Here is a 24,802-nt window from a genome sequence, read left to right on the forward strand (position 1 = left end):
GTGTACCATTAGTACGCAAGTTGTTACATCGCAAGCGTTGTTACAACGCATGCGTCGTAATGGTATCCGCTATCCACATCGTTGTGTTGTGAAGGCGCTTCTGTTTCAAAACAACAATGTGCTGCGCGGACGTCGCTGGAAGCAGGAGAAGGAAGGAAACTACAGAGGAGAGAGAGGTAAGTGCAGTTTTTTGGGTCATGCAGGGGGTAGTCTTTTGGGTTGTGTTTGAGTACTGTGGAGTAGTGTATTTGAGTTTAGAGTAGTGTTGGGGAGTAAGGACAGGACTAGGGGTCGGGGGAGGGATGTGCAGGTGGTAGTGCATTAGGGTTTAGGGAAGTGTTTGTGCAGTGCAGGGTATGACGGATGAGGCAACGGGCTACATAGCTGAGACTATAGTGGCCAATACTTTACTGAATGCAGTTCATCTGGAGAATGAGGAGGTCGTCATTAACGAGGGTGGCTCGGCGCAGGCAGACTTGAAAGATAAACCTCAGGATACAGGTACAGTCGAAGCCGCTTTCCTACATGTTAACATTGCTCAGAGCTTACAAGCTGTGGAATGCGGTATGAGTGAAAGTATTAAAAATAACAATAACAATGTAGCTAATATTGCCGCAAGCTCAGATGTAATGCCCCTGTTGGTTACAGCTCAAAAGAATTCAAACTGTGAAAATCTGATGGCGGGAGGGCCCCAAGTGATCACGGAGGTGGAGACCTGTCAAGAGTAACGTACAAACGATAACCATATGGAAATGACTGGTGAAGACGTTCTTCCCCAGCATGAATCTCTCGAGCCTAAATTAGCGGGAAAGAATGCAAATGGAGACCGTATTACTGTGTATCTAAGTAAACTGCCTGCTGAGCAAGATCTTGAACTGATTAATAACTGCCCACGTGAATCTACAATATTACCCAAGATAACTAATATAAATGAAACTCTGTCAGAAACCTTAAAAAACCTAGAAATGGAGCAGTCTGACCCCCCCCACCCACACGGGGGAAGGTGAAGAAAGTAAATAAAACTAAAGTCTCTAAAGACTTGCAGAAGCTTACTGATCATTTGGAGACTCAATGGTAAGGACGGACTCCGCATATTCAAACTAAAGGGGGGGAGGGGGTCGTCAGTGGGAATCCACTGTGGGAATGTGTCACTACCAAGGGAGAAGCAAAAGCAATCATATCTAGACTATCAAACTCCAGCCATATGAGCGGATCTAGTCCACCTATCCATGATGAAGCTTCTCCTATATCTTTGGCTGTTAAACGCACCAGCAATTTAGAGACACTGGAAATGCCTGACAGCTTAAGATCTAGTCCGGAATCATCACCAAGTCTGCAACCTCCTGGTCTCTCATGCTCTGGGAGTGCTGCAACTAATACTCTCATCTTCCAAAGTACTGCATTCATTCGGATCCAATGAACCCTCACTGACTACAATTCTCCAGTCTCTTCACAATCAAAGGGAGGAGGTTCAGGAGTACTATGTGCAAGCTAGAGCAGACAATCTTCTGATACAGCAATCTTTGACCAAGGTGACTGGTAAAGCGTCAACAATGACTGGTGATGTTGCAGAGCTACAGCAGCGGGTGGCCAAAACAGAAGAGTCTACTGCATCAACGGTCAAAGTGATCAAGGCGCATGAGGGTCAGCTTGCCTTCCTTAAGGAGAAAGTCAAAGACTTAGAGAAATGTCAACGCAGGAATAATTTAAGACTTTTTGGGATACCTGAAAGAAAAGAAGGATCTGATCCTCGAGTATTCATGGCTTAGCTTTTCCAGAAGGCATTTCCTGACCTAGTGGACTGGGATAGGGATTCCCAGATCCAACGGGCCCACAGATTTTTAATCTTCTTAAATCATGAAGCTAAGACAAAGCGACAACATCCTCACCCCATGCTTTTTGCTGCGACGGGCTATCTTCTCTAGAGTCCGCCCCGCAGCTCCTATTGCGGTGGAGTCTTTCACTATCTTTGTAAAGTCAGATTTTTGCAAAAATACAATGGATAGGTGCTGGAAGATCCGCCAGTTGATTGATCCTTTCCTTTCGCGATCAGCAACATCAAGTTGCCGATCGCGAGCGTGGAAAATAAACCTTCCGGCGAGATTCTCAACGCGGGGAGGTCAGGTTTCTCATTGCGAGTAGTCGCGTATGCTCGCGACCGCTCGTTATGAGAAACTACCAGTCCGCGTTGAGAAAGCTGCTGCTCGAGTAAAAATCTACTTGAGCGGCTGAAAACGACAGCCCACACTGTGCAAGATGCCGTTTTCAATGATTGCACAGTGCGGACAATCATCTGGCACTGTGCAGTCATCACAAACAGCGCACTACGCAGTCCGCGTAGAGCTACGCGTATCTCGCGTAGTGCGAAGTGTGCTACGCGTAGCGCTACTACGTGAACTACGCCCAGGGTTATTGAGCTTCCTCCTGCTACTCTTACCTCACTGCGTATTTTGCACAATCTTGTACCCGCATCCTGGTGTTAGTTCGGCCCCAGGCACTCCGGTCCGTCACGGCAAGTGCCGGTTGAACGGAGGGTGCAGAGGGGGCTAGAGCGGACGCACTTCCGGGCTGGGGGCATTTCCGGCGCTGAGCGGTCTAGTCCCTCAGCGTCCCACACCATAAAGTCCTGGTCAGAGCGAACGCGAGTCTGATGACAGAGACTACGCGGCTCGGCTAAGTCAGAACTGCTGTTGCACTACGGTGATTGCAGCGATATTTTATTGAATTTTTAAACAAAATATATACTACTCTTACCTCACTGCGTATTTTGCACAATCTTGTACCTGCATCCTGGTGTTAGTTCGGCCCCAGGCACCCCTGTCCGTCACGGCAAGTGCCGGTTGAACGAAGGGTGCAGAGGGGGCTAGAGCGGACACACTTCCGGGTTGGGGGCATTTCCGGCGCTGAGCGGTCTAGTCGCTCAGCGTTCCACACCATAAAGTCCTGGTCAGAGGAACGCGAGTCAGATGACAGAGACTACGCGGCTCGGCCAAGTCAGAACTGCTGTTGCACTACGGTGATTGCTGCGATATTTTATTGAATTTTTAAACAAAATATATACTACTCTTACCTCACTGCGTATTTTGCACAATCTTGTACCCGCATACTGGTGTTAGTTCGGCCCCAGGCACCCCGGTCCGTCATGGCAAGTGCCGCTCAACGTCCCATACTTATTTTAGCCCAATGCCAGGCCGGGTGCGCCGCCGGCGCGCCAAAGGCAAGCCCGTCTGCGCCTCGACCGGGCCCAGGGCCACGACCCCCACTCAAACGGAGTCAGGCCCAGAGAGGATAAGTTACACTAGCCATGAGTTGCTCACACTCGGGTCCAAATTCTGCTGCCATACACCGATGATGATGAAAGAAGTCAAACAATGCCCAAGCTGTCAACTCTCCTTTGAATTCTCACATAGCAGAAGATCGATTTCACTCCAGAATCACCCTATCAGGTCAAATTTCAAAATCATTAAGGCTGGGTTAATCAATTCACGGTCCTTAGTGAAGCACAACATAGAAATGGCCTATTTGATAGAAACTCAAAAACTAGACCTCATCTTCATCACTGAGACCTGGGCTGATGACGCCTCGGATATAGATTTAACACTAGCAATCCCAGAGGGATATTCAATCATCAGGTCGGACAGAAAAGGGAAACGGGGTGGAGGCCTGGCCATTATCTTTAGAAACAAACTAAGGACTAAGGGCTCGGACCAGGGCAGCAACCCAGATTGCGAAACCCTATTCTTTCAGATTAACATTACAAATAACTACACATTTAAGGGCCTATTGATCTATAGACCACCTAGGGCGAAAACACCATTGACACAACTGCTTAGCCCATTTCTGGAATCCAGTGTGAAAGGCTCTGATTTTACCGTTCTGGGCGATTTCAACTTGCATCTTGAGAAGAGTTCAGACACAGCTACACTGAAAGATGCATTGGCCAACCTAGCCATGGAACAGATTGTTAATCAGAACACCCAAAAAGCTGGGCATACTCTCAATGGGATTTTCACCTCCAATACGGACATCGAGCTTTTAGAAATCCTACCGGTTCCCTGGTCAGACCACAAGGTAATAACATTCACCATAAATGCGAAAAAAGCTCCAATTACACCCGCCCCTCCACATAAGAGCGCCTCATATCTCGATTGGGCTAGGATAGATCCCACTAAACTAAAGGAGCAGCTCACACTTACAATTCCTGAGATGGAACCAGACATTAACATTGCTACAAATCAAATTTCGAGCTGGATAACGTCAGCTGTTAAGGAAGTAGGCCCTAAAAAAAAAAAAGCTACTTCTAGGAGGAAAACCCCTTCCCAACCATGGTTCTCTGATTCACTAAAAGCACAAAAGCAATATTGCAGAAAGGTCGAGAGGAGATGGAGGACCAACTATGATCTACGGTCGAAAGACAAATATAAAACCTCTCACTTACAAAAAATTAATAATAGAAGAAAAAGCAAATATTTTATCCGAAAAATAAACTAGGCAAAATATTCTAGTAAAGAACTCTTTACTACTGTAAAAAAACTGACAAAAATTGGCAGCGACAAACAGGCAGTAATTAGCTCTGAATTTTGTAATACTCTGGGCCAATTTTTTATAGATAAAGTGACTTAAGTCTATGAGTCCTTCAAACTGACCGACAAGGACTCTCCTATACGGTCATACACAGAACTCAAAGAGGAACCTCGCCCACTAAAGCAGAATCCCTGTTTCCACTTTGCGCCACCTTCAGTGGAACAGATTCTTCAAACAGTTAAGACTACTAAGTCCCGTGGCCTAACGGACCCTTGCCCACCGAAGGTAATGCATCTATTTCCTGAGCTGGTGAGCGAACAACTAGGAAGGTTATTCTTACAAATAGTAAAATCAGGCCACTTCCCAGATACATGGAAAATCACCTCTGTGTTGCCACTTCTAAAGAAACCAAATCTGGACCCACAGGAACCCGGGAACTACAGACCTATTGCGAGAATTCCTTTAGCCACAAAGGTTCTCGAGAAATTATTGAATAAGCAACTGTCCCTTTTCCTCTCGGATACAAATGCCTTAGACCACTCGCAATTTGGTTTCCGAGAGGGACATGGAACGGAAACAGCGCTACTCACGGCAGTAGAGGAACTCAGGAGTGTTCTGGATGCCGGAGGAAAGGCCACCTTGATCCTTTTGGATCTCTCGGCGGCCTTCGACACGGTAAACCATGATACACTCCTGATCCAACTAGCTGAAGCCGGAGTTCATATGTCGGCTCGATCACTGCTAGCATCCTATCTGTCTAACAGAACTTTCACAGTGAAGCTAGGAGAAGCAAAATCAAAACCTTGTAACTCTCCGTGTGGGGTACCCCAGGGGTCCTCTTTAAGCCCTACTCTTTTCAATTTGTATGTAGCGCCTTTGGCTGTAATCATTAGGAATTGTGGGTTCTTACCAGCCTCTTACGCTGACGACACCCAAATAGTGGTATCGATCGAAAATAATGTCAAAGAGACGGCAGAAAAATTTCAAAACTGCATGATGCGAGTTAATCAATGGATGCAGAGTAATTGCCTAAAGTTAAATGGAGATAAAAGCGAAGTCATGCTGCTAGGGACAGACATGAAAATTTGGTCACCGGAGTGGTGGCCAGACAGTTTAGGCCACTGCCCATCTCCGGTAAACAAAGTGAAAAATCTGGGTGTAATACTGGACAGCAAACTGACATTTGACGCCCAGTCCAACAAACTGGCATCAACCATTTGGTACATCCTGAAAATAATAAGGAAGCTCCTGCCATTTATCCCCCTGGATTCCAGCAAAATGGTGGTAACAGCCCAGGCCTTATCAAGGCTCGACTATGGGAACGCTCTATATGCTGGGATACAGGCTCAGCACCTAGCAAAACTACAACGCTTTCAAAATGCAGCAGCAAGATTGATACTGGAAATCCCCAGGTTTGAGCCGATTGCACACAGACTAAGATACCTACACTGGCTCCCAATGGAAAAAAGAATAAAATGTAAGTCTGTATGTTTGGCCTATAAGGCCCTGCATGGGAGTGGCTCTCAGTTTTTAAAAACTCATTTACTATTGTATGAGCCATCCAGGAATCTCCGGTCCAGCCAAGCAAAACTGATTTAGATCCCAAGATACAAACAGGTCAGGTTGGGGGGAGAAGCTTTCTGTTACACGCAGCAAGGGCCTGGAACCTTCTCCCAATCACAATCAAAAACAGCCCTTCCATGCTGTCATTCAGGAAAGAGGTAAAAACCTGGTTGTTCTCCTCCAATTAGACCCAAGCCGTGACAAATCCCTGGTATTCTCTGTATCTACCCAGCGCCAAGACACCCATGGGCAAACGCGCGCTTTATAAATCCTTAAATTAAATCAAGAGATTAGACAAGGGGGCTGTGAGCAAACGCTTAATCAGATCGATCTCTCTTTGATCCAGAAGCGCTCTGCTTTGGCAGGATATTAAAGGAAAGAAATGCGGCCAGGTATAATAGATATCAATCTCTTCAATATAAATATGGCGAACAGGTGGGTGAAATGTTAGCACACCAGATTACTGATAAAAAGGCCAAGAGTCAGAAAAAGGCCAATAAGGTAGATAACGGATTATTTTATACATATCCCCAGGCAATAGTCGAACAATTTGCCCAATTGTATCAAAACTTATACAGAAAAACAGATACTTTCAATGGAGGCAGATATGCTGAGTATACAGAGAAGTGTGATCTCCCAATAAGGAACAGACGAATGCTCTCCACCAGGAGATTTTGTGTGGTGTGATACAGAAAGCATCATCAGCCTTGCCCTCTGGAAAGTCAGAAGGTGATGATGGCGTACCAATTGAATTTTATAAAACTTTGCATCATTCCTTTTTCAAACAAAGTTATACAACATGTAGGTGATAGTGGGGAAGTGCCCTACTCGTGGGACATGACCAACATTGTTTTTTTCTTTAAAAAAAGAACAAACCCCCAGAAGAATGTGGGTCTTATTGTCCTATGTCTCTTATAAATGCAGACACAAAAGTCTTTGCTAAAATTGTGGCTATTCGATTGGCACCCCTTATGTCAGAACTTGTGTCGAACCAGCAGCACAAGTTTATTGTAGGTAGAGACAGTACAGCGCATGTTAACACCGCCATAGTTGCTTTTGATGTAGAAAAGAAACTTGGACTGGAGATGGGGATGGTGCTGCTGGATGCCGAGAAGGCATTTGACCATGTTCCCTGGGACTGTCTTTGGGATATACTAGTAGAGAATGGTTTGGATGGTCGGTACTGTAAGCTGGTACATGCTCTATATAATAAGCCACGGGCAAAATTGGTCTATTTACAATCACAGTCTGCACCATTTTGGATAAGTCGGGTCACCCGTTAGGGACGCCCCCTTTCGCCATTGCTGTTTGCATTATATATAGAGCCATTTATACAATCATTATTCATAAAAGGAAAATGCTACTTACCAGTATGCATCTGTTCTTGGCATGTAGAGCTGCAGATCCATACACTGTGCATAGATCGCCATCTGGTGTTGGGTTCGGATGCTTGCACCTTGTTGTTGTCTTGGAAGAAGTCTTTTGTAGTCAAGAGATAGGTAACTCTTCTCTTGGGCAATAGTGCACATGGACATCAACTCCATCCTCAGATAATTTTTCAACAGGATGGGAAATAATGGAGTCAGTAAGAAATAGAAGAGATGTCCATGTGAATGTATCTAATTAAGATTATACTGGAAGAGATACAGGTTCCGGGGAGGTGGGTGGGCGTGTACGGATCTGCAGCTCTACATGCCAAGAACAGATGCATACTGGTAAGTAGCATTTTCCGCTCGAGGCATATGAGCTGCAGATCGTACACTGTGCATAGACTGTACAGCAGTGTCTCCCTTAGCGGTGGTCACCTGTATCCGTTGCAGTAGTTTGAAAAAGTGTTTTAAGAACAGCTTGGCCTACAGAAGCCTGTTGCTAAGCCTGCACGTCAACACAATAGTGTTTGGTGAAGGTGTGTGGTGTAGGCCATGTTGCTGCTTTACATATGTCATCTAAGGGGATGTTCCCTAAGAATGCCATGGAAGCCCCTAGTGGGCGTGTTGAATGCGCTCTAGGGGGAATTGTTAATGTGCGTTTAGCCTTTTGGTAGCATATTTGAATGCATTTTAGCTTTGGAGATGGGGTTACTTTTATGAGGTGGGGAGAAGGCTACAAACAGTTGTTTTGTTTTTCGAAAGGGTTTAGTCCTGTCAATGTAATAAAGTAGTGCTCTTTTGACGTTTAATGTTTGAAGAGCTCTCTCTGCTACAGAGTCTGGGTTTTGAAAAAACACAGGTCACTCAACTGATTGGTTAAGATGAAAAGCAGAGATGACTTTGGGAAGGAATTTTGTATTTGTTCTGAGTACCACTTTGTTACAGTGTATTTGCAAGAATGGTTCTTGTATGGTTAAAGCCTGGATCTCACTTACTCTTCTGAGAGAGGTGATTGCGACAAGAAAAGCTACTTTCCATGTGAGGAACTGAAGTTCACATTTATGTAGAGGTTCAAATGGGGGACCCATGAGCCTGATAAGAACAATATTTAAATTCCACACTGGAGAGGGTGGCAATCTGGGAGGAATTATTCTTTTAAGGCCCTCCATAAAAGCTTTAATTGCAGGTACTCTAAATAGTGACAAGTTTTGCCTATTTTGTAAATAAGCAGCAAGTTCTGCTAGATGTAATCTTATGGATGAATATGCCAAATTACATTTTTGCAAGTGTAGCAAGTAGCAAATGAGGTCCTGGATGGAAGCATCCAGCGGATCAATATGATTGTTACTGCAGTAGATGACAAATCTTTTCCATTTTGCAGCATAGCAAGCTCTAGTAGTAGGGCGTCTGGCTTCTTTAATGATGTTCATACAGTCTGGCGGAAGGTTAAGATAACCAAACTCTAGGACTTCAGGAGCCAGATTGCTAGATTCAGTTGACCTGGATCAGGGTGCCTGATCTCTCCATGGTTCTGCGTTAGCAATGTTGGGGAGAGGCGTAGTTTTTGGTGTGGAACTACTGAGAGTTCCAGCAGTGTTGTGAACCACGGTTGGCGTGCCCATGTGGGAGCCACTAGGATCATCTTGAGAGACTGTTGCCTGAGCTTGCGTAATACTAGGGAAATCAGCGGGAGTGGCGGAAAAGCCTACGTAGATCTGCCTGACTAGTGCATCCATATCGCATTGCCTTTGGACAACGGGTGTGGAAACCTGGCGGCGAAGGTTGGGCATTTTGCATTTGCGTGTGTGGCGAACAGATCTACGTCTGGTTGACCCCACAGTTGGAAAAATGGTTGAAGAACTTGGGGATGAAGTTCCCATTCGTGTATCTGCTGTGTCGGCTGACTTAGCAGATCCGCAATCTGATTGTGAACTCCTGGAAGATGTTCTGCAAGCAGGTATATGTTTTGTGGAATGGCCCATCTCCAAATGTTTTGCGCGAGCTGGGACAGCTGCAAAGAATGTGTGCCTCCTTGTTTCTGTATGTAATACATGGCTGTCATGTTGTTCGTCTGGACAAGGACAGTCTTGTGCTGTAGATGTACTTGGAATGATTTTACTGCTAGAAATATTGCTAGTAATTCTAGGTGATTGATATGGAGCACTTTTTGTTGAGTGGTCCATTTGCCTTGAATTGTATGTTTTAGGAGATGGGCTCCCCAACTGGTGAGAGATGTTTCTGCTGTTAGCACTATCTGTGGAACCGGTTCGAGGAACGGCCGCCCTTTGGACAGGCTTTGTGTGTTCCACCACTGCAGAGAGCGATGTGTGCGGCTGTCCACCAACACCAGATCTGTAAGTTGTCCCTGAGCCTGGTTCCACTGATGTGCAATGGGAGGACCTGTTGGAGAGTGATCATATGAAAATGATCCGACTGTATATAAAGATTGAGGGGTCTGAGGTCGAGTATTGGTCTTAGAGTCTCGTCCTTCTTGGGGATTAGGAAATATAGTGAGTAAACCCCTGTTTGTTGATGCTGTAAGGGAACTGGTTCTATTGCGTGCTTTTGAAGCAGTGAGAGAACCTCTTGATGTAAGAGTGTAAGGTGTTCTGTGGACATTGGATGCGGTTTGGGTGATATGGTGGGTGGGGTTGCTGTAAGTTCCAGGCAGTAACCATACTGGATAATTTGTCTTACCCACTTGTCTGTTGTGATGGAGTCCCAGACAGGTAGGAACGGTGAAAGTCTTCCGCCGACCGGAGTGGAATGGTCTGGAGGGAGTGGCAGGAAGTCACAGTTTATTAGTGGGGGAGGCACGGGTGTTGTTACCTCGGCCTCTCCCTTTGTTGTTATTTCCCCTGTATCCGCCTCTAAAATATCCTCTGTTGGGGGATGTTTGCGTGGTGTTATTGTAGGAAGAGGAGGCGGTCTCTGTTCCAATGTTTTTGGATGCTCCTCTAGAAAAGGAGCGACAAAAGGAACCACGTGTGGATGGAGACTGTAATGCTCCGATGGATTTAGCAGTCTCCGTGTCCTTTTTCATCTTCTCTAGAGTGGTGTCTACAGCTGGTCCAAAAAGTTGTTCCTGATTGAACGGCTGTTTGAGGATAGTTGTCTGTACCTCCTGTTTAAAGCCTGAAATACGTAGCCAGGCATGTCGTTTGAGTAGCACACTAGTGTTAATGGACCTAGAGGCTGTGTCAGCTGCATCAAGGGCACACTTGATTGAGGCGTTGCTTATTAATTTGCCCTCTTGAATTAAGTCATTTGCCTGGGTTTTGTACTGATCAGGTAAATGTTGTCATAGGGTTTCTAGTCGGTCATAGTGAGCCCTATCATACCTAGCAAGTAATGCTTGGGTGTTGTCTATGCACCAGTGATTGACTGCTTGGGCAGCAACTCTCTTGCCAGAGGCATCTAACAACTTAGATTCCTTATCCGGAGGTGGTGCGTCACCGGAGGTTTGAGAGTTGGCATGTTTCCTAGCGTTAGTTACCACTAATGAGTCTAAGGGTACCTGCCCTTTGATGCAGATGGGATCATCGGGGGCAGGTTTATATTTTTTGTCAATCCTGGGATTGAGAATTCTAGCTCTCAATGGGTCTTTGAATATGTCAGGGGCATAGTTAATGACCCCTTTGAGCATTGGCAGTATTTGGACAGTCTTCTGTGACTGTTCGAAGGTGTCTAGAAGGAAATCCTCGTCTGCAGGGTCTGAATACATGTGAACACCTTGGTAGACAGCAGCTCTATTAACAAGCTGACCAAAGTCAATATTGTCATCTGGGGGAGATGGTTTTGTTGGATATGGTTGTGGGTCAGCGAGGTCTGGGAGGATCTATTGAGTCATCAAAATCGTCCCAATCGTCCTGTGGTGTGTCCATGTCATCATCAGGGTCAGTGAAAGGGTCATTGTTGCCTCCCCCACCCCCTAAATCATCATTATCATCATCATCATCATCCTGTGGTGGAAGTTGTAGAGGAGAGACAGGTTTAGGAAGAACAGGAGGAGAGGGTCTTATAGGTGAAGTGGCACAGTCTTTTTTCTTTACAGGCACTGCAGGAGTATCTGGTGTGTCCAGCTTCCTCTTCTTGTGTGGAACAGCAGTCACACGTCCTGTTTTGGGATCTATATGGAGTTTCTTCAGCTTGGGATCGACAGGATCCGGTCGAAAAAGTTCTTCATCTTCGGTAACCGCTTTCAGCGCTGACTTTTTCGGGTCCGAGCGGGGTTTGGTTTTCTGCTCCGAGGCCTTAGGAGGTGGTTTGGAGTCCTTTGGCTTGGCTATGGAGACGGATATCTTTTTCGGTTCCGAGGGCTTTGGCTTTGGATCCGATGGTTTGTCTTTCGGTGTCGATGTGGTCGGTGCCGACTTCTTTTTGGGAGTAGGTTGCTCTCCCGTTTTCGGTGCCGTAGGCGCCGGCGGGACACTGATATGCTGTTTCCTCGGTCCCGGGCTACTGGAAGGCTAGTCCTTTATATTCGGAGCCGGGCCCTGGTGCAGGGCTTCTGAAGCTTGTTTTCGGTCGCAACTGGGGCCTGCAGGCGAAGTCTTGACCGGGGCCTTCTTTTTTTCGGTTGGGGTAGAGGCGGTTGTACTAACTCGTTGACCAGGAGTGATGTGGTCATCTGAGTCGTCTGCTTCGGACGCAATTTCCAAATCCTCGGAATCTTTCTCTGGGACATCGGGGCCTTCGTCGAAGATGTCCACTGGTGCCGGAGCTGCCATGATGTGTCGTTGGGCCCGGCGATCACGGATGGTTTTCTTGGATCGAAAAGAGGCGCAGGTCTGGCAATTGTTCTAGTCGTGGTCAGGCGAGAGACACAGGTTACAGACCTTGTGATGGTCACTGTGTGGGAATTTCGCTCCACACTAGGGGCATTTTTTGAATGGAGTCCTTTCCATGAGCTGTAGGCCCGAACGGCATTGATAGGCCGAGCGACCCGCGTCGGCGACCGGAATCGAGTAGTTGAGATGCGTGTCGAAGATCACTCGATCGAAAACAATACCGTAGATAGTTTGCGCATTGAAAAGTTTTGGAAAATAAGGTGTCGAACCGGAGCGCAAAAGCTACATCCGAACCCGATGGTGGAAAAAAACAATCTGAGGATGGAGTCGATGCCCATGCGCGATATCGTCCAAGGGAGGAGTCACCTATTTCGTGACAACAAAAGACTTCTTCCAAGACAACAAGGTGCAAGCATCCGAGCCCAACACCAGTTGGCGATCTATGCACAGTGTACGATCTGCAGCTCATATGCTTCGAACATATAGATATACTTCCGGTGCAGTCAGGTTTCAGTGAGGTAAAAGTAGCAGCTTATGCCGACAACATTGCCATTTTTTACACCGACCCGGTACCTGCTTTAGATGTTATTAAATCTGAGGACAATAGGTTTGAGATTTTTTCAGGCTATAAGCTGAACATAAGCAAGACACAAGTCCTTCTTAGAGGCCAATCTAATACGTCTATTGCAGGATCCTGCTCGGTAGCTACTTATCTTGGGGTCCAGATTTCCCCAAAGGTAGAATAAATTATACGATTAAACTATGAGCTTCTGCTACAAAATACTATTAAACGTTTTAAGATTGACATATATTGCCTATTAGTATTTTAGGAGGAAGTAACATCATTAAGATGAATGTACTACCTACATTTTTATATCTGTTCTGTACAATACCCCTACGGGTTAAAAAATTTGAAGGGGCAATTAGTAGCTTCATTTGGGGATATAAACATTCACGCCAGGCAATAAGGTGCATTAAATTCCAGTATGAACAAGGGGTCCTCCAGCTCCCAGACTTTGAGCTTTGGGCTTCCTTTGAGGGATGCTTGCGCAGTCTGTTGTCTATAGGTAGTCTAGACTGTTGCTACTGTCTCGCATTAGGTTTCAACAGCAGAATGTTCTTGTATAGAAGGAATGACCCAAACTACTCTAAAAGAGTGCATTTTAATTCAGTTAGGTATATTGTCTATATTTGGCTGGAACTGCTGCCCAAGTTTTCTCTTTCTCTTGTTCCCCTTGTGGGGAACCCCGTCACTCCCGGAAATCTTCCATGACAGTGTTGGTAGGACAGTAGCAAATAGCGGGTTGGATCAACTTGGGCATTTGTATGACGCAAACAGATTTCAAACATTTACAGACCTGCAAACCTCTTTTAATCTTCCTCATTGGTTGTTCTTTAAATATTTGCAGGTTAGAGATTGTTTTTCAGGGCGACAGGGTATAGAGACACTTGAGAGTTCCGACCTCATGCCATGTCTACATACACTCTTTTTCCCTAGAAACCATCTGTTAGTAATATATATCAGATACTAAATAAAAAAATAAAAGAGAGAGTCATCAAATTCCTTATTAGTTTGGATAGGAGCTCCTATTTTGGCTTTGAGCCAACAATTTTTTCTCTCAACTTAAAGCACCCATTTTTCAGTGCCGTGGGAGTCTTCATCTTCAGGGTCAACATCTCCTTTGACTCCTTTTCTTGATCCCCTTCCAGAGTCGAGCCAGAGTCTGACAGTTTATCCAAAGTGGTGTCTTTGTGTTTCGAATCTTAGTACACTTTAAGTTACACCACAACCATGAAACATTACAAGCATGCATTTCTTGTGTAATGGGTCTTTTGGCGCCTTTTTTTGCGCCTCTTCTTTTTTTTAGGTTAAAGCTATAGTCTTTTTTTGTCCGACCATTCTCCCTGTCCAACTTCACTCTGCTCGAGTATTTCTTTGTCGCTCCGCAGTGCTAAATCTCTGATGGAATTATTTGGCCTGTGACTGTAGCATGGTGTTGTTTGCCCACCTCTGTTTCTCCCTCACTTTAACAGTCCTGGGGAAAACTCCTCACATTTCTTATACCCTTCGGACTTATGGTCTTTGAGCAGACAGAGGTTACAAACCTTGTGTTTCTCCTTTCGAGAGAGTTTATGGTGGCACTTTGGGCAGAATCTAAAGATGTATATTCCTTCTTTCTAAGACTCCCATACACCATCCATACATTATTTGACCCATGTGGTTGAAGCCCAAATGAAAATTCTATGATTTCAGTTTTTCTTTGCATTTTTGGGTTCTCCTTAGCTTTTGCTGTTGTTCCTGATAGTTTTTCAGAGTTTTCCCACGATGCTCTCCAGCGTCATCCCAGTTCCTTGTGATCTGCGACCTGGAGCTCTGGACTGTACCTCGGGAACAGACAGCAGAAAAAAGAATCTGAAGATGGTGACAACGCACTGGGGAATTTGGGGTATATGTCTGATGGCATAAGGAATATGGCTATAGCCACAGACTGGTTGATGCTCAAAATACAAAAAACTAAATATATAGGGACAGTTCCAGACCCCACCAACAGGACCACTGGAATTATGCGATTGTGCGGCTGGGGCATTTTCGTATAGTTGTAGATTTGCCACATTATCCATCATCTGCAACAATATCTGCAGATTTTAACCCAAAACTTTTTTCTAGCTCAAACAATTTAAAAGTTAGTAAAAGCTTAGGAACACATGTTGCAGCGCAGTGGAAGCCCCATTGAAAAACTTGTTAGGTCACTTTTCTCTAGCTTATTGCTATATTTGAGTGTTAAACTGGTACTAATGAGGTACAACTAATGCCTAGACAGTGTTAAACTTAAAAATGGCAAAATAATAAAGTAATACTATCACAAAATGTGCTGCATAATTCTGCATAATTTGCCCTTTCTTGTTGCATAATTTACTCACCTCTACCTCATAATTAGACCCTCCGTTGCCGCATAATTCCAGTGGCCCTGCCCACCAACCACTGGATGGCAGAATAATGCACCGCATGGCGATCCCGAAAATATTCATGCTGCAAAACTACATTGGCTCCTGGACTACAAATGTTCATTCTTCAAATCTGGCTAGTTCTTCACCAGGCCCTCAGTAAAGCTGTGCCCAGCTAACGTAGACAAATGTTTTTTCACTACTGTCCTTTGTTGACTCTTTATACAGCGTCAGCCAATCAAGTTATGCTAGCATGCATCAAGCCTAGCCGCTCCTGTTGCAGCTCTTTCTATCTGCCATGCATGGGAATTCTCACCCTCTCTCTATTCAGAACATTTCCAAATGTCTTCTTTAAAAAAAAAAAAAGGTGAAAAGCTCTGAGTTTCAAATCAAGCTGGAGGTGTGTTTTTTCTTCCTGTTATCAACCCATGGATTAAAGTCTGCTATAAATAGGGGTCTGGGTGTGGCTACCAGACAACCAAACTGAAGAATTTCTCTTGAACATTGATGACTCTTGCTCCTCTGCATCCTATTCCATCTTTACTTTTCTCCAAAACAGATTTGATACACAGACAACAAAGCTTCTTTAATGTCATAGGCATTGTTTAAAAGCCATGTGTATGTGACGGCCAGAGATGAAACTGGTGTTCTACAATAAAACTTTTAAAATACTTAAAGTTAAAACACTAAAAGCCTTAAAAGAGGTCAAAAATATTGAAAATAGCTGCCTGTGCAAGAACAGAAAAAACCCTCAAGAGATGGTTACCCTCCTGGTGTTTACTTAAATAATTACTCACAATAGACAAGCAGTGGAGACTCATTCGGCTTTAAAACTGGACATCCTTTTGTTTCTTCTATAGCCCTACTGCAAGGAGATCTTTACTCAAGGTAGACACAGTATAAATGGATGCATCTCCCGGTAATGCCTTAAGTGCTTTGTGATGTCGCCTGAAGCCTAACCGGTTACACAATAGACAAATCCATTTACTTCTTGGTTTTGAGTAGGCAGGCCAGAAAAACAAAACATGGGAGATATTTTGTTTTAGTGGGAGAGTGGCACATGGGGCAAGTGTCAGTGGTGTTGATAGGCTTGCCCGAGTTCCACAGGGACATAAAAGACCCTATTTTGAAAGTACCATATTGAAACTTTACGTACAGTCACTTGGCCAATTGAGGCTGGGGGATTTCAAGGAAGGGTTCATAGTTACGGCTGTCCTTGAAATTCAAGAACTGAGATGACCATCTTCCCAAAGTAGGATTTTGGTGGAGATTCGTTATCGTACAGCCGCAAAACAGATTTCAGTTGCTTTTTCGACAAAGAATTTAAAGATCTCGGAACAGACCAAAAACTTCCAAGACCCAACCTTAGCAGCCAAGATTGGATGAGCCTAAACCACGGAAAAGTAATATTCTTATCTAGGATCAACAGTTCATCCACTGCTTTTCTGTGTCGCACAAGCTCCTCTACAGTCTAAATCCTTACACAATATTAAAGAGGTCTTAACGTGTTGTGTACACTCTTTTGAGTGCTACGTCTAGGGGAACAAAGGAACAAGGGGGTACTTTCTGGAAAGCAGAGGAGTGAGCGAACTAACTTATTCTCGCTCAGAATAAAGACATTGGTATTGGCATGGCTCAGATTTCAGTCCCGTATAGAGGTGCAGACTGAATCTTTTATAAATCTATAGCAGGGAGTAAGGCTCTTGATGTTGCCTGGTGTTTTTGAAACATAGCCGAGGCTTGGTGCTGGTGCACTACCCTGCCCTTTTGAATGTGTGGGGTTCATGATGCCCTACTATCCAGCATGATATCCAAGTACCCAAATCTAAAAACATGCTCCATTTCCCCTGTTCCAAGGTTATAGCTCTGCTAAAAGACTTATGGGACCGGATTACTATAAATTTGGTCTTGAAAGAATTTATATCCAGGCCCTTGGTTTTACAGAAATTGTAACATTCACTAGTTGCTGCAGGCCTGTAGGAGTCTGTGAAATTAAAAGACAGTCATCTGGGAATAGGAGTACAGAGACACAAGCCCCATCTAACTCGGGAGCATCAATGTTGCCTTTGAGTACGGCCCCTATGACACCTTTACATAGAGGGAAAATAGTGTGGGGTGGGCACACACCTCTGTCTCACCTCTCTACGTATGGGAATATGATCAGTCAATTGCCCCTGTGGACCCCATCCGACCAAGGCATAATTATCCTGATGCTGCTTAATTAATTGGGTGAGTAAGCCATTAGGGACCCCATTCTCTTAAGTGATGCCCACAGCAATCCCCTAGGCGTTAGATCGAATGCGGCCCTTAGATCTACAAAGGCTATATACAAACGGCGTCTCTCAGCTTGGTATATATATTTCCAAACAATAAGAGTGAGCATCAGGACTTGGTCTGTTAGGTGTATTTAGTTCTGTCTATGGGTGCAGCAGCGGATGCTAGGAAAGGCTCATTCTCATGGTCAACCTCTGCGTCCCATTAATAACGCAAAAATTATATTTTTCCCACTTATAGTAACTAATTCCTGCTGGCCAAAGATATACTGTAACTAGAAGGAAGAACTGGAGCTTCTATCCCAGAGAGCGGGAAAAAAAGGTAAGGAATCATGCATTGAGAGCAGCAGCTGGCATGTACACCTTTCTTTTGTTGTCGAGACTGGGATATTCACTGGTTGTTTTTAGAAATGCAACACTTTGCAACTTGCTAAACTGAGATGGGTTGCGACAGCTGGTCCAAGTAGAATATGAATTGAAAAGCAGGCCAACTTGTCTGGTGCTTAAATGGGCGTTCAACGTTCAATCGCATCAAATTTAAACCAAAGAGTTAGTTTTCACATACCTGAACAGAGAACAACAGTGTTTTCTTCCCCGTCGCAGCTCATGTCTGGCTTTTTGTGTATTCAAAACAACATCTAAATTGAGAAGTAAAAATCCAGCGGGACCCAATGAAAACTGTAATGTGTAAAATACAGAGACATTGTTAGTTCTCACAATTGTGTAGCGGTGTGCCAGTATAGGACAATGCAGTTTCCAGACACCCCCTATTTTGAATTACTAATGCTTAATATCAGGCCTCGAAAAATCTGAAAAATGTTACAAGACCTGCAAGGGCTACTGACTTAAATAATCTACTCAACCTAACTGTAATATTCTTGACCCATAAACTGGTTTCAAATGATGCGATCGGGGCAAAAACGTTAATTCACTGAGCTGCCATTTTCTTTCATAATCACATACAAGAGTTTTTTCATGCATGTCTGCTGTACAAATAAACTTGTTTTAATAGACTAAACTTTTGCTGCATATATAATACAATTATGGCCACACTTAGGAGACACATGACCCCTAACTTGCCTCTTAGTTCATTAACAGCATTGTCATCAGGGCAAGGCAGGAATATTTCTCAAATCAAGTTTTAAAACCATCACTTTTAATAAATACGTAACCAAAGCATGAAGTGGTAGCACACTCATTTGCACACCGCAGATTTTACATTGAAATGCCCACAAAGGTTCCCACTGATGTGGTTTTACCTACAAAACTATATAGTGTACAATGTCTGAAAATCGAGTTTCTGCAAATATGTGTCAATTTGCACAACACCAAATAAAGTGTTCTGCTTTTTTCCTCCTGTTTAAATCTTTGTTTGCATCATATGTCTTTTACAAAACAAATTGCTTTCACAATCCCCAATATACTTTGAAATATTTGTACTATTAATTTACAGGCTACTTAAATGTTATGTGTTAGAAAAAAACGGACATCAGACAGCTCAATTGACAAAAACCTCTAACTGTAGTAAGAGAAAGGAAAAGAAACTCAATTTTCCAAGCCAAAATTTGTAAAAAGATAAACTGACATTCGACCCCTTTCCTTAAGCATACAGCAAATGTGTCAAGTTAAAAGCAAGATTATGGGCCAGATCTACGAACAATTTTAGCATGCGCAAACAGGTTAGCGACCCGTTTGCGCATGCTAAAATTGTCATGGCCATGTACCAACACAATTTTGCGACTCGCAAAAAAGTGTTTAGAGACTCACTATTTGGAAGGGGCGTTCCCTTCCAAATAGCAAGACTCAAACTCATGTACTAATGTTTTGGGACCGCAATGGCGAACGCATGCAGAATTATTTTTAAAGGGCAGGCAGTGGTGCCTGCCCTTAAAAAATTGAAACGATCCATTTCATTTTTTTTTTTTTTAAATGCATCCCTTTTTCCTTTAAGGAAAACTGGCTGCATTTTTTTTAAAAACTGCTTTATTGAAAAGCAGTCCTAAACGTGGTGGTCTGCTGAGCCCAGCAGGCTACCATCCCTGGGAGGGCCGGTCATTCCCAATGGGCTCGCAAATTGCGTGAGGCTCATTAACATTAATGAGCCTCGCAATTTGCTATCCCACTGGGAATCGCAAACTGTGTTAAATATACAGTTGTACATTTGAATTTGCGACTTGCAATTTGCGACTCGCAATTTGCCGCAAATTGCAAGGCGCAAAATCAAATGGTCGTACATCTGGCCCTAGATGGCATGTTTATTGCTCATTCACTCTCTAAATTATTAGAACACCTGTTTCTTTCCAGCTTAAGTTTACTCACCAGAACGTACTAGTAGGTGCTAAAAATAGAGCAACCATAAAAATCTGACTTGCCATTGCGATTGGGCGAGTATATTTTTCAAGGCACGAATCTAGGCGCTAATGTGCACAAGTTACCTTGACTGATCATTTGGATATATATGTGCTATCAGTTCATGTTTCAGAATAAATTCATGGGTAGCGTGAGAAGTTAGGGGGTACGTAATAAAAAATGGCTTAGAGATGTAACGTAGCATTTCAGAATGATAGAAAAGACATCAACTGTGAGAAACAATTTTAAAAAAACATTATCAAATTCAATGCAGAAACATTTTACCTCTTTATTTTTTTTTATAACTCTTTTTATTAACCAAAAAGAAATTTGTTGGTCATTGTACATTTGCAGGTAGAACTTTACAGTGTTGCATCTACAGTCTGTCATACAAAAGATCATCTCAAGGCTAGTAGTACTCAAGCTGGTATCAGTGCAGGAACACTACGGTGTTAATGGTCCGTCAAGGGAAGGGAGCATGGGAGGTTCACACAAATGTCCATGGTATGCATTCCATTTTGATCAGACCGCGACCCATGTCCTCGGGCACCCCCGTGCCATATAAACTGTCTTCTCTTGCAGCATGCACCAGTCCATGTCCTTTTTCCATTCGCTAATCATTGGAGGTGTTCCCGCTCCCCACAGGCGTGCTATATTTCGTTTTGCAATTGCCTGTCCAAGTGTTGCTCACACTCTACCTTTTACAGACAGGTCCGTGGGCTCCCAGATATTTAAGAGGCACCTTTTAGCTTCAGGTCATAATCTTACCCCCCAGACTGCACTCATACAATCGTGTACCCGCTTCCAATATGTTTGTATTTGAGGGCATTCCCATATAATGTGCATTTTACCTCTTTAAATGTTACATTTTCCAGATAATTGTAGGGAATTTTGATGGCTAAAATTATCAATAAAAGATAAACGGGGTCATTCCGATGGCCCCGGTGGCAGGTTCACCGCCATTGTAAGGCATTTTTCTGCCCACCATATCAGGATGGCGGGTGGTGTGCCTGGCAGGCGAAAAGCCCGTCCGCCACAGGTCCGACTGAGACAATCATTAAGATTGCCTGTCGGACCAACCACGCATCCACAAAATAGTGGCAGCGCCTAGCAGGCACCGTTTGCCAGATTTGGATGCTGCCTCCCTGCCAGCTTGTCAATGGCGGTTCAACTGCCATTGAAAGGCTGGCGGTGATGTACTTTGGGGGCCCATTGCCGGCCCCCCCCTTGTACAGGGCATGTGCATTTTGCACTTGGGGGCACCTATGGTGCCCCACTACAGTTCCCTGCACCAGGAGGCAGGCACCGCGTGGTGCCTACCACGTAGTGCAGGGAAATACACAACATGCATTATTAACATTGCGGGTGCTGCAGCCAGCAGCACCTGCCACAATGTTAATAATGCCTTTTGCGGCCACTGTGGTGGCTGCCGCATTGTAATATGTCGTGCGGGACCGCCGCCATATAGGCGGGCGGTCCCAATCCCCAGGACGCTGGCTTCGTTATCACCCCAATAGTTAGTAAAAAATAGAAATCTCAAAATAGTTTTGATATAAATGTACTAAAACTGAAAGCACTAACCATCAGCCAAGCTTGAATAGTTTTGAAAACAAAAAAACAAAACAAATATGCATAATAAACTGGTTATACATAGTAAAGGAATCTTACAAATGTATGAAAAACAATAATGTGGTTGATTAACAGAAATGATGTTTCTACTCATATGTACGATATAAATAGATGTGCAGTGTGAGAGTGAGGATGGACAATGGTTTCACCAGAGATGAAGCTTCGATTAAGCCTGGTTATCCCTCCCCTCCCTAAAAAACTAATGATAAATAGAATATTGCATGCTGCACATATATTTTATGTGTTTTTTTCTTGTGTATCTGTTTTACAAAATTGTATTACCTTCATTTTTTCCAAAACTACTGAACGAATTTACACCAAGACAGAAAAAGCAGGAATGTTTCTCCTTCGCCCAGATGAGACACAGTATGTTTAGTGCCATGCTATCTGACTTATCAGAGGAAAGTTTATCTTATAAGTTCGGCCACAAAATTATTTTTTAAAGGTTCAATTAAAATGCTTTGAGGCAGCAGCCAAAATATGGTACAAGGTCAGGTCACTCCTGAGTATTTCATATTAAAGTAAGTTGGCCCCAATATGGGATTCCCTGGGGACTCCAGAGGACCCGCTTAACCCCTTCAGCGCTGGGCGAATTCCGCCGCGGTGCTGAAGGGTTCGTGCGCGGGCGGGCCCATGACGGAACGGTTCCGTCATGAGCACAGCTCAACCGTGGCTCATGACGGAACCGTTCCGTCATGAGCATGGAAGGGGTTAACATCCTGGCAAAACCTCTAAAACAGAGTGGCATAAATAGATGGGGCCAAATGGTGGATGATGGACAGAGGCTACCCTAGGGCTATTGGAATAGCAGGGCAAACGGGGCATTCTCTAGGTTTAAAATCTGTCAAGTAAACGCAGGGCTCAAGAGCCAGGGTTGGACCAGCTCCGAGCTTGGTCAAATAGAGAAGGATCTTCAAGACCATCGGCTATGAAGAAGGAGGTGCCTTACTGGTACCAGCATCTTCTGAAGGCAGCTGAGGAAAATATGAAATCTCCACACCTCGCATGGGACGGGTACTTGCCGGGCACGGAAATGGAAGACATATGGCAAGTATCTTTGTATACACTTTATTCTCTGATTACACCTGCTGCACTATGGAAAAATCACTTCTCCACTCTTCATAGAGCCTATTGGACTCCGAGGAAAGTTTCAAAAATAAGGGGAAGTGAAGATTTGAAGAGTAGACAGTGCAGCAGTTGTGATGCCGATGATGTACACATGTTCATCACCTGCCCAAATCTGATAGAATTCTGGTTAGGTGTGGGTAAGACCAGTTCAGATTCTTTAGGAACCATCATGGAGGCAAGTTCCATTTTAATCATATTGTTATATTCCTTATAGGTACCCTAATATAGGCTCAGGTAACATCAAAACCTTTCACCTATATTCTTCCCTACACTACATACCTAACGATTCTTAGGGACTGACCTTTTACCTAGATACAACACTGCACTCAGAACGCGGGAATTGTCCTGTTTAAAGCCTCATACATTATGCATGAGGATTCTTGGAAGAACAGCAGAACTACCATCTCCTGTATAATATACATGTGCAAAGTTCATTCCCGACATCATCTCAAGTCCCACAGAGTGGCACAGCAAGGTAGAACCCCCGAGGAGACCTTTGGGTATATTAACATCACATCTTGCTAAGACAGAAAGAGGAGACCAGGACTTCCCGGCCGACGCACCGACCAAAGACGCTGAAGTTCCTGAATGCAGATGCTCCAGCTCGCAATGGGCTAAACATTCCTTGAGGGTTGCTTAACCCAAGACCACAACGGGGTCCCAGTCGCTCAATCCCGGTAATGGGGTTGACTTAATCCTAGAGGGATTCGTGTAGTGGGGCACCTATACACATTAGGTACAATTAGGTACATCTAGTTAGGGAGGCATCGTAGGAGTACATACCTTTTATTATCATGTATTTTATATACTCGTATGTATTCATGATTATTGCAAGCTGGTAGAATTCTTTCATCCTTTTACTTTCATAGTGCTTCTAATCATTTATATCTGTTACTGTCTAGTGGTTGTTGCAGCTCATCTATTTTACACTAGAATAACGACTTTCAATAAATGCTTATTGAAAAACGTCCAGACCGATTATTCTGTGTATCCCTCTCAGGCTAAGTGAGCATGAGTGACTTAGCGAAAAGTAGTACACTGTTTCCACGGTCCTGAGGGATCAGGGTTGTCATGTTTCAAGGTTGAAAATAACTATTCTCTCCTTGGTAAGAGAAGATTCTAATGCACTGTGAGCTAGCTGATACAAAAAGGCCAACATACCTGGTGTGGGGGGGTGCTTAGAACCAGTCTGACACCAATCCTACAGTGTATATCGTTCGAACGTGCAGATCCTGTATAGGTTTTATAGGAACTACACAACATGGCACCGCCAACGTTGGTTGGGTACTTATTTAACAGTCAAAACGGAGTAGTTCAGTCGTGCTATTTTCAGAGACCCCTACTCACATTTCCCCAGAGACGACTGGAGTGGGAGGATACAAATTTCCGCCACAGCAGAGTAGGAAAATCCTATTTATCAATTTAGGACACATTGTTCCTAAATTGTACATACCACCTTATCTTAGTTCCCTTGGAAAGCTCTTCTTTACTAAAACAATGACTGAGCAAGTAGATAACATAATACAAGTTCTAAACCTCTCAGCCGGAGAAGAAGATGCAGACACAATTCACATTGCAGAAAATGTTGGGAATGCCATCACCATAAACTAAGTGCGCATGGTTTAACAGCCATGGGTGGACCAATAACATTCGTGATTGAGGCACACGAATCATACAGAACAGAGGTATTCTATTCATAGGTTACATTCCCAGTTGCGAATGCAATAACAAATACATTTCATTACTACACAGAAGATGAAATAATGGACGAATATTGTCCCAATGGGGACATTGAAGTTCTACTAACTTACCAGGAACTCTTATAATGGTTTAAAGGCCACCTCCCCCATACAAGAAATAGAGTAAGACTCGGCCCGCTCAGAAGAGACGGAGCAACATGGCTGGTATTAGCAGCCTACACACCACATCTTGACATAGAAACGATGCCAGGAGGAGACTTACTCACACTTCATAAAGAACTGATAAAACTATACATAAATATGACAGTTTGTGATGACACCCACAGTTCAGCCAGCAACGGATACAATGACAGGTTCAATTCAGAATTCTATGTCAGGACCGGAGGCTCAGATTATGTCTTCTTCCTACGCTTTATTTTCACAGCAGCACATTTTCAAACACTTATAACAACTACATTTCTCATGAACAATAGGGAAAGTAAAAGTCTCATACAGGAGTCCTTCCTCTCTGTCTGCACTCCAGTCAGCCA

General features: G+C 44.0%; 1 long non-coding RNA gene across 1 annotated transcript in view; it reads right to left on the minus strand.

The window, feature by feature from the left end:
• The window catches only part of LOC146813474 (uncharacterized), a 66,390-nt gene that overhangs the window by 8,338 nt on the left and 33,250 nt on the right, over window positions 1–24,802 (minus strand). Inside the window, exon 2 of the long non-coding RNA XR_014966986.1 lies at window positions 18,032–18,144. This is a non-coding gene — a long non-coding RNA (uncharacterized LOC146813474). The remainder of the gene's footprint in view (window positions 1–18,031; window positions 18,145–24,802) is intronic.

The sequence above is a fragment of the Triturus cristatus genome, chromosome 7 (genome assembly GCF_964204655.1).
Source record: "Triturus cristatus chromosome 7, aTriCri1.1, whole genome shotgun sequence".
Taxonomy (NCBI): domain Eukaryota; kingdom Metazoa; phylum Chordata; class Amphibia; order Caudata; family Salamandridae; genus Triturus; species Triturus cristatus.